At 34.7% G+C, this 11,607-nt stretch overlaps 1 pseudogene; it reads right to left on the bottom strand.

Annotated features, from left to right (window-relative positions):
* Positions 1-2,458: 2,458 nt before the first annotated feature.
* LOC145077373 (5S ribosomal RNA) lies at positions 2,459-2,576 on the bottom strand (annotated as a pseudogene).
* Positions 2,577-11,607: the final 9,031 nt, after the last annotated feature.

The raw sequence follows: 11,607 nt of genomic DNA on the forward strand, positions 1-11,607 counted from the left end.
AGATGATACTAACATTAATTCATTGATTAAATTTATACCTTGTTACTTGACATTCCAAACACCTGGCTTTTGTTTTGGAAAATGTTATGTGTTTGATTGTTTTGTACAAAGTTTAAAAAGGTTTAATGTAATGTTTGGTCACTGTAAAATAACTAGTATTTCTAGTTTGACATTCCCAATTTAGACCCCATTTGAAATTTCTTTATATTTCACAACATTTTCTACAACAGAAAATTTGAGATATATCCAAGAATTTGATAAATAAAAATGTTTCGATAAAAGAAAATAATCACAAGGGATGTCTTAAGCAATCATCAGACATAAGCAAAGCATAAATACTAAGTCAACTTAACGAGGGCAAAATGGAAAATGGATATAAGTGAGAAGAAAATAAAAGAAATTAACGTTTCCGAGTTTCATTAAATAAAAGAATTGGAAGGATCATTTTTCCTTCATAATTTTACTTCCAATTTGCAAGGATTTTGATAGAAAATATTAAAATGTTTATTTTTTCTTTCACTTCTCTCCAACTCGCGAACACAAAATACAAATTTGCTTTAGTTTCCTTTCTCTCCCTTTCTTTTCTTTTCTTTTCTAAAACTCCAGAACTTGTCGTACATGTTAGTGTATCTCTAGTCTCCCAAGTTAATTTGCGTCTCTAACCGCAAGTGTCTCTAACTTCGCTACCCAAGACACACATCAAAATACTACATTAGTCTAAAAGGTTTGATGATAGACATGTTTTAGGATTCTATAAACATCATATGTATAAGCATCATATGAAAAAAACATCAATATGGAATCACAAGATCTAACATCAGAGTCACATATAACATCACTAATACATCAAACATAAATGACACATAAACATTTATAATGCGTTTACATCAAAGAAACATATCATTATCACATACTCGTTGCAACATCAAAGAACATCATATAAGTGCATGCCTATTCTTCCTACCCTAAGGCATCTCCCAGCTCATTTATCATTTATCCCAAATTCATTGTTGATACATCCTCATCTGGGAAGGGATACATATTAATGAATTCACAAAGGAATCCATATATAGGAGGAAACATCGAGCGAAATATGTACACTAAACCCCACGCATAGGAAACCACACGACACCTACATATAGCTAACTCTCTAGTATCCACTAGTCACACCCCCAACAAGCGACGGAATCGCTAGGCAGTGAGATTGTTGAAGGGAAATTACATCTGATACTTAACCTAGAGGTATTGAAATTTGAAAGTACATAACACTCCTCAATAGTAGGCACACTTATGAAAGTATTATACTATACTAAGTAGGATGCCATTCCATGACTGCGACCTTCAAGCTCTTAAATCCCTGAGAATGCATGTGATTTGAAAGAGTGTCAACGTAATGTTGGTGACTTCACAGGTTTAAAGTATTTGAAATCATACATACTTTTAATCAAAAGTAGGGTTTCATTGTATATAAGTGGTTTCCTAGCTTATATATAAATGAATTTAGTACACTCTCAATGTTACAATGAGTCCCTACAACTAAGCTCCTGACTAGATCCATATGCCCCTCCCAACGCTTCTTCGACGTCGTAAATGATAGACAATTATCACCCCGTGTGAATTAACAGTCAAGTTTCTAGCTAGAAACTACAAGTAGGGGTGTCAACCCGTATAGATCTATACATAATTTCCCCGCTCATAAAGATTAACGATTATAGGTCAGGCGTCTTCTAAGTATTGTACTTAGGTAATGAATATGTCTCATGTAAACCATTGAGTGAAATGTTTTAAAAGTTTTGTAAGCCCTAGCTTATAAAAAAAATTTCCAGAAAATTTTTTGTTAACATATATCTACTGTATAAGTTTTGTAAGCTTAAGTTCGACAATATTTGAAATAAATAAAAGTTAATAGCAGTTTGACATGTATTCTCCCCCGAAAATTGTAAAACGTTATAAAAAGGGTCGTGAAACCCAATTTGGTGTTAGTGTGGCTTTAATAATGATTTAGGAGTAAAATCCAGAAATAATTGGAAAGATAGTTGAAGAGGATGAATAGTGCTTGCCGGAGATGAATAGTAACCCGTTGAAGTTTTGGTCGGAAAATGTAACATCCCCCTCTGACACGTATCACAATATTGTCCGCTTTGGGCCACTCGGCACGAGGACTTCCCAGGGGGTCACCCATCCTAGTACTACTCCCGCCCGAGCACGCTTAACTGCAGAGTTCTTATGGGATCTGCTGCCCTCACGGTTTTAAAACACATTGTGATAGAGAAGGTATCCACACCCCTTATAAGGAATGCTTAGTTCTCCTTCCCAGCCGATGTGGGATTAGATCTAACCCACTTTCACCCCCATTATAGGGTTCGACGTCCCCGTCGAACACATCGACCCGTGCCCTGGCTCTGATACCATTTGTAACATCCCCCTCTGGCACGTATCACAATATTGTCCGCTTTGGGCAACTCGGCACGAGGACTTCCCAGGGGGTCACCCATCCTGGTACTACTCCCGCCCGAGCACGCTTAACTGCAGAGTTCTTATGGGATCTGCTGCCCTCACGGCTTTAAAACGCGTTGTGTTAGGGAAGGTATCCACACCCCTTATAAGGAATGCTTAGTTCTCCTTCCCAGCCGATGTGGGATCAGAGTACTTCATTTTATAAAAAGGTTGCGGAATTTGTTCCCAGAAAAACATGGTAAATACATTATTAAAACATTTTTGAAGAAACGTATTTATTTCATTTTAAAATGTTTGGGATGTCATCGTTAATACCGAAACATAAGCATAAACAGACTTACAATGATTTACACTAGTGATCTACATCTCTTTTAAATCTCTCAGTGTAATGTCACTTCACTTCGTCACCTGTGATATACATAAACTGAGTGGTCAGGTTGGGAAACCTGGTGAGTACATAGGGTTTTCAACCCACAATAATATAATTATTATGTTCAATCAAACAATCAACCCAATTACCTATCCCCATTATCTTCTTTACTCTTTAAGGATTTAACCTAAGAGTCATCTATCCTGCATTCGTTTATTCCAAAGTCCCTTACTTCCAGGGTTATGGGACTGGCACTAAATCCATAGCTGCCAATGTTCGTTCATAAAGCACTAATTCCATAGCTGCTATAGTCTATTCATCGGGTACTAAATCCATAGCTACCAGTCTTTATCTAATAGGTACTAAGTCCATAGCTACCAATGTTCAACAAGTACTAAGTCCATAGCTACCAATTCCTACATGTACTAAATCCATAGCTACCAACGTCTAAAAGGTACTAAGTCCATAGCTACCGGTGTTTGTCCCATAGGCACTAAGTCTGTAGCTGCCAATGTATACTCACGTCATCTTCTATCTCTCATCATTCATCTACCCATCTCATACCCAACATTTTCGTATATATAAAATACGTATACAGTTTAAGTCCTTTAAAACATGTATAAAACGTTCAACCAACATAGACAGCAAGTATTCAGATAATGTGCACACATAGCACGTAGTTTATATAAAATACTTCATATCTATGTGTAAGATGAAAGTAACTATGCACTCACTTGAGAAGGTGGTGACTCGGTACTCGGACAGCGCTTCGTTTACTTTAAAATAATTTCCTTCGACGAAACCTAGTATTATTACCACTAGATTTTAGTCTAATATTTACCGTGACTAATTATTAGTCTTATTATTATTATTATATAAGCGTTTAAACAATACTTTCCAACCACTATGTACAGACAGGGGCCAGACATAAAACACCGGAGGGCAGGACCATTTTGGCATATAGCACTTCTGAAATCCAACAACCCTATGCGGCCCTTTAAACCAGATTCCCCGTACCGCGAGTAGTTAAAAAGATATTATAACGACACTTATATAAGTCATAATAATAGCTCAAATATTTATTATAAATTTATAATAACAATACTAATTTTAAATATAAACTATATTTAAAATAGGGTAAGCATAACTTACTTACAAGGGGATTTTAGCTAGGAGTCGGGCTCTGTAGGGGCAGAACTTCGTCGCTGAATCTTTCTAAGAAAGATTCGTGCAACGCTTTAGCGCTCACCTTACTATACTAAAACTACAGAAAGAGAAGTCGAATCACGAGGGACCGAAATGCTCGGGGGATAAGGAGAGAAAGACTCTTGAATCAAGAGAATGGTGCAAGAAATATGAGAGCCCAAGCCTCTTATTTATAGTAATTGAATTTACAAAAACTACCCCCCATAATTACTTAATGACCTTATAGTTATATAAACAACTAAACACCCCTTTATAATACTATTTTAAATAGATTTAAAGATATTTGTACTAAACTAATGTCGAAAGAACTCAACATTAGTCTTATAATGACCGCATCGTCGATACCTTTCTAATGATATATACATATGTATATATATATGTGTACGTATATATGATTTATACTTTATTTTAATACGTAAATATGTTATTATAATTTGTAACTCATTCATACGAACTCCGTTTTTGACGTTCTTTATATCCATGCGTAGGTGGAGACGCACTCTACAACTTTCGTTTAGACTCCTTCGGCTAATTTTGAATTTATTTTTAACAGGCCGGGACAGGATTAGTCCGTTATAATCTCATAACTTCTTCATCCGATGTCGATTTTCATCTGTCTTTTTATTGTTACGCTACTAATAATGAGATCTTCAATTCTCGTTTAGGTTGTGTCGGCTAAAAATCGCTCGATCTAATATTCGAATTTCGGACAGTACACTGCTAATCCGAAACTTCGAAAAATCGTAACTTCTTCATACGAAGTCAGATTTGGGCGTTCTTTTTATCGAAGTTCTTAGTTTAACATACTATACGACTTTCGTTTAGAGCGCTAAATCTAAATCTCGCTCTATCATAAATTTACTATTTACGCTTCCCGGCGCCGTGCCGGTTCCGACGCGAAACTTCGACGGGTCATAACTTCTTCGTTATAACTCGGATTTCGGCGTTTTTTATATGTACGGAAACCCTGTGACATCTTCTACAACTTGGTTAAGATTATTTATTCTAAATAATCTTTTTGTTGAAAAGTTGTTTTCGACCCCTATTGCCTCTAAATTGACTAGCCCGGATCTGCGGGCGTTACAGAAAAAGTAATCGGTGTCGGATTTTGGCCAGAAAAGGGGTGGCGACGGTTGCCGGAGGTGGCTGCCGAAGCTGTGTTAGGATTCGAAAATTATAGTGTCTAGTTGTATGCGCTGTTCGCAATTTAGTTGTAATGTTTAGTGTCTTTTCTTAATTCTGAAATGTGTTATGATTTTGGAATGTATTTAATCTTAGGTTTGCAGTTCTAAACGTTATGATTTTGGAATGTATTTAATATATATATATATATATATATATATATATATATTAGTCAGTAGAATGGATAGTTTTTGTCAACATAAGAGTTTTGCACAATCATATTGTAACGATTTGTTCTTCCTGTCCATTAATGCAAACAAATCTTATTCACATCTTTGTGTTCTTACAAATATATCAAATCTTCTTATTATGTTTTCATTTTAGAATCTATCGTTCCTATAGTTCTTCACAAGTGGCATCACAGCAGGAGGTTTTGTAAGTTGTTTTCATATCTAAAATCTTTCAAAGTTCTTCGTGTTCTTTATATTTTTACTTCACATTTTTTCATCGATTCTGCATTTTGCAACTTTTCTTTGCAATTTGATCCAAAATTCTTAGTTCAAATCATTAGATTTTTGGTTTGGAACTCGTTTCTAACTTACATATCTGATTCTAATCGCTTTTTCTGTTGATTTGTTTTGAAACGTCTATAGAAGATTCTCACTCAATCTCATTCAATCTTCATGGTGTCATTGCTACTAAAAATCAGATTCTGATTCTCTTTCCATAAGATTATGAAGTCCGGGCACTACATTTTGAGGATTATGCTCATAGCATTGTAACTCGTGGCTCATCTATCTGGTGTGCGATCTATGAAGGACCATACAAAGTAGAAAAGACCAATAATATCATATACATTCAAAAGGAATTGGATGATCTTGTTGCTGAAAAGGCCATTAGATCTGATGAAAATGAATTGTTAATGAACACTTTAAAGGCATTTTGAATTGTGAGGTTTGATCTTCCTCCAGATACTTTTCGTTTGGTAAGTTCTTGTCTCACAGCTCATGAAATTTGGGTAAGATTGAAAGAATTATACTCGGGTGATGTTGATTTACTTCATTCACTTCAAACTACTATTTTATCTGAATTTGGTTCATTCGAACCAAAATTAGATGAATCAGTTAATCAAACTGTCACTCATTTTAACCATTCTCTAAGTAGAATGATTAAGCATAAGTTGGATAGAGAAGTGATTGAACAAAAGGTCACTTTTCTAAATGGCCTAAGATCTAAATGGAAGCTCATTGTTTCAACTGTTAAAGCTCATGAACAGTTTAAGGACTATTCTCTTGCCAAATTGGATGGAATTATCAAATCTCATGAGAAATAAGTTCTTAAAGAAGCCAAAAGTGTCCCAAATTCAGGTCCATTAGCATTTGTTGCGAAATCAAATGGATCTAAAGGTAAATCATCCAACGTGGTTCAAGATGATTCTGATTTAGATAGTCTGGATGATGAATTTACAAGTGAAATCAAGGTGCTCATGGTCATCAATCCCAATTTTTTTTCAAGAAAAACTACTCAAAATTATAAAGGAAACAAGTTTAACAAAGGAAAAAATGGAGATGGAACTTTCTAGAATCAGAACTTTGTTTTGGAGAAAGAAAAAAAGAGAAGGTTATAGGAAGTTTTAGAAAGATAAAGAAAAAGGAGAGAAAAAGTTACTAGGTGATTTAGGTTATGATTGCAATTACTGTCATGACAAAAATTATTTTTGCAATGGAGTGTATATTAAGAAAAGTGCATGAGAAGAAAGAAAAGACAAAAGATGAAAGTTATTACTCTCAGAAGATAGAAGAGCTTCGGAAAGCTAAAAGCATTGGAAAAGCTTTGACAGTTAAAGAAGATGATGAGGTTCGAAGGGCTACACATGGAAAAAGTTTTGTTGTGAGAGAAGAGGAGAATAGGATTGGAGGAAAGTGTTTGATGGTGAGAAGCACAAATTTCGAAAGTCAAGGATATTTCACTAATGAAGGTGTGAAATTTGATGAGTGTTTCGCAACAAAAAGAATTAAAGAGTATGCTGGAGAAAGCGAGAAGGTAATCGAAAAGGTACATTGTATTCTTAAATCTCTCAATATTCCTGTTTCTCGTTATGATTTTGAAATGACTGAATTGCGTGCCACTGTTTCTAATATTAGCGAATGTCCTAAGCGCTCTCGCATTAAGAATTATGATCTTAGTGATAGTCGTAGCAAGGAATCTTTCACAAGTGATGAAAGAAGAATGAAAATTGAAGCTCTTAAAATTGAAATAACTAGACTTTAGGATGATGTAATAGTCTTGAAACAGGATAATAGGTTGATAACTAAACAAAAAAAAATTCTATTTAATTGCCAAACGTCTGTATAATAATATTACACAACTTTATTTTAATTGTGAGATTGATGACAAATTGCATAAAATGATTCTTCATTTTCTTGAATTAAAAGAAGATGAAATTTATGTTGATTGTTATAAATGTGAATCTATGATATCATCTGATGAATCTTTGCATGATTTATACAGAATTGGACTTGAAAAGGTTGAAGAATTCATTAAATCCAAAGAAAAGAAATTGACGATTAACAATATTCTATCCGAAGAGGATAAAAAACTAGTCAAAAAAAATTCAATGGAGAAATATAACTCGCTATACCAAAAATTGAAATCGAAGAAAATCATTCTTATGATAATACTTTTGATTTTGATGAAAGTTAAATGAGTGATGCTAAAGACGAAGTTGATTGTTCTTATTTTGTGAAAAATACTGATGAGTTGAAAAAGAATTTAAACTTTGAGGATTCAATTGAATTTAAAATCATGTTGTGAATAAAGGTTTTGAAACTTTGAAAGAGGAAGCAATTATTTTTCCAAAATTTCTAAAAACTCCTAATCAAGTTTTTGTGAAAAAGGGACTTGACAAGAATGATAGATTAGAATTGACATCAATTGTTAATGATGATAATGCCAAGGGTCGTGAAGATCATTTTTGGTCAGCACCAATTGATAATGGTGATGAAACCAAAGGTCTTTCAGAAAAGACTTCATGGAGAGTAAAAGGGAAATATGTCTCGAAACCCTTGAATAATGTGAATATTTCACATGATGATGGTGAAACAAGTGGAACAAAAGATGTTCCAATTTGTATTACAAAGAATGAGGTTGTGAAAAATAATTCCAAAGGAAAAACAAAGACAAATAATCAAAACTCAGTTAAAGAGATTAAAGCAAAGAAAAAGAGCAATGAATGCTAGATATAAAAATAATTTGATTGAAAGAAAACAATTTTGGAAGAAAAAGGAAAACAAGGTTAATGATAAAAATGTTGATTCTGTTTCTAAAATTCAAATCGAAAGTTTTTTTTAATTCATTAAGATCTTTTAATCAAAATATCCATTTATCTCCTTGTCCAATTTTTTTCACCATATTCATACAATTAATCAATGAAAAAACTTAAAATTTCATACTATTGAAAAAGAGGAAAAAGCAATACTAAAACGTCATGATATGTTCAGGTATCTAAGAAAAAGGTTTTGGATCAAGATGCTATTCTAAAAGCATATGAAGCCAAATTGAAACAACAAGAAGAATAATTTTTGGAAAAGATGGCACAACAAAGAATGACAAATATTAATCGAAAAACTTCATTAAGGGAAATCAATCTTTGTGATATTAAAACTCTAGTTTTCAAGATGGAAAAGGGAATGAATAAAGGTTTGATTAAGAGATCATTTAGGATTGACAAAACTAAGATTTTTCCTATCTTAAACTCCAAATAAAAAATCTCACAAGGATCCAAAATGGTTTGGGTTCCTAAACTGGTTTAATTTTTTTGGTAATTCGTGATGCACAATGCGATTAGGTATGGTATATTAGTAGTGGTTGGTTCTCATCATATAACTGGAAGGAAATCGAAGTTAAGAGAATATCGAAGTCTAAAAGATGGTGGAAAAGTGAAATTTAGAAACAATGCAACTAGAGAAATAAAAGGATATAGGATAATCACGAATGATGATTTTACAATTTGAAAGGTAGCTTATGTTGAAGGATTGCAACACAATCTAATAAGTGTTTCTCAACTTGTTGTAGGTTCTAGTTTCAAAGTATCATTTAATGAGGATGGATCTAAAATTATTCATAAACCTTTAGAAAAAGTGATTTTGAAATCGAAAAGAAAAGGATAAATGTATCCCCTTGATTTCAAACCAATTCAAGGAAAACCTTCTATTTTCTTACTTGCGAAAGCATGTTCATATGATAGTTGGTTATGGTGCAGAAGACTTTCATATATCAACTTCAAAGATATTAACAAACTTGTTATTAGTGATCATGTGCGAGGTCTTCCACTTCTCAAATTTTAAAAAGAACATTTGTGTACAACTTGCGAAATGGGAAAACAAAGCAGAAAAAGTCATTCTTTAATTATAAATACTAAAATTGTTGAGCCACTTGAATTAATTCATATTGATTTATGTGGTCCTTCATCAATTGAAAGTATTAGGGTAATGAATATATTTTGGTTATTGTTGATGATTTGTCACGATTTTAGATTTTCTTTCTTAAGCAGAAATCTGAAACGACAAAGGGATGATTGATTTCGTGAAGCAGATAGAGTTGCAGTTGCGAAAACCAAGTAGGAAGATCAGAAGTGATAATGGATCAGAATTCAAAAATCAAGTATTTGAAGAATTCATCATAAACAAAGGAACCAGTTATAATTTTTCATCTACTTATACTCCACAACATAATGGTGTAGTTGCAAAGTGAAATTGTTCCTTATGTGAAGTTGCGAGGACGATGTTATCTTTTGTAAATATTCCTTTATATTTCTGGGCTGAAGTAATTGGAATTGAATGTTTTTGTAACATTCAGGTTTTGGTAAGTTTCTCTTTTAGCCCTTAATGCAATTTTTTTTATCAATTTGGTCCCTTGCTAGTACGCGAGGCGTACTCTGTGAGTACGCTTAGCGTACTAGCCCATTGTTGGTCGTGGATTCCACCAACGTACGCGGGGCATACGTGGAGTACGCATGGCCTACCCATGGATAGGACAAACCTTATTTTTTAGGGCTTGCGCCCTATTTAAATGACTTAAACTCATCTCTTGGACATTTTAGACCAGCCTCCATTTCCCTTTGCCATGAAATCGAAACCCTAGAGTGATCTGGTGAGTTTTGAGCTTGAAAGAGTGTTTGTTGGTGGTTTGTGAAGGAGAAGAAGAAGAGGAACACTTGGAGGAGTGGCTTGAGCTTGTAGATCCAGGAATACCTTCTCATTTGCAAGCTTTTGAGGTAAAAAGCTCACACCTTGATGGTATTTTGTGTTAGATCTACTTTGTGGTGTTTCTTGGGCATTTTGGGTCTTTTGAAGCAAAGATGAGCTTTTGATATACTCTAGAAGTAATGGATGATATATCTAAGCTCCATTTAGGCTCTATGTTCATAAAAATGCAAGCTTTATGGATGTTTTTTGGTCCATGCATGTATTAAGACCTTTGTTAAGCTCTTTTTGAGCTTTTGAGTCCCATTAATCCATGCATGTATGTAAGGTTGCCGACTTTACATGATAATTACCCTTTCTCTTTTAGGATCAGATCTGAGAGTTTGGCTTGAGATATCAACTGATTAAGTGCTTAATCGAGTAGGTTGGCAAACTGGGGAGTATGCTGGGCGTACCTAGTTGGTACGTTGTGTGTACTAGCCCCAGATGGAGTACGCTAAGCATACGAGCTGAGTACGCCCCATGTACTCAGCAAAGGGGATTTGGGCTTGACATCCTTGGTATTAGCTCTAGGTTGAATTTGCAAATTGGGCCTGGTTGGGCCATTAGACTTTTGTTTTGGGCTAGCATGTTGGGTTTCCTTGGATTTAGGCCCATGTTAGGTTTTGGGCCCAATTTGGAAAGGTTGATATTTTGGATTTGGGCCTTTTGAACAGTTGAATTGGGCCTTAGCTTTGGGCCGAGTTAGATAAAGGGTAAAATGGTCTTTTACCCTGGTTATGGGCCAAATAGCTTAGACTTTTTCTTATGGGTCAAAATCCAATTAATAATTGGATATTATTGATTTTGATAGCGCAGGGATTTTCTGGGCCAGCAGTCAGAGATTCATTCGAGTGATTCAACAGCTAGAGGTGAGTTTTCTCACTGTGTTTAGTGGTTAAAGGCACCAATGCCGACCCATGGATTGTATGTTTAGTATGCTAGTTGTCTGCGTGACTCTTGCATGTGATGTATTTATATGTTACCGGGCAAGGCCCGATGTCGGGAGGGGCCTGATGACTATCCTGTATGCTATTATCTTTGTGATTATTGCATATGTTTGTATGATTATATTTTTATATGTTATATGTACACCGGGCAGGGACCGATGCCAGGCAGGGCCTAATGACTGACATATCCTTATACCGAGAGGGGCTCGATGCCGGGCGGGGCCCATTATGTGTTTATTATGTATGGTATGTGGTATTT

The sequence above is a fragment of the Lactuca serriola genome, chromosome 9 (genome assembly GCF_051521515.1).
Source record: "Lactuca serriola cultivar US96UC23 chromosome 9, Lser_US96UC23_V15, whole genome shotgun sequence".
Taxonomy (NCBI): domain Eukaryota; kingdom Viridiplantae; phylum Streptophyta; class Magnoliopsida; order Asterales; family Asteraceae; genus Lactuca; species Lactuca serriola.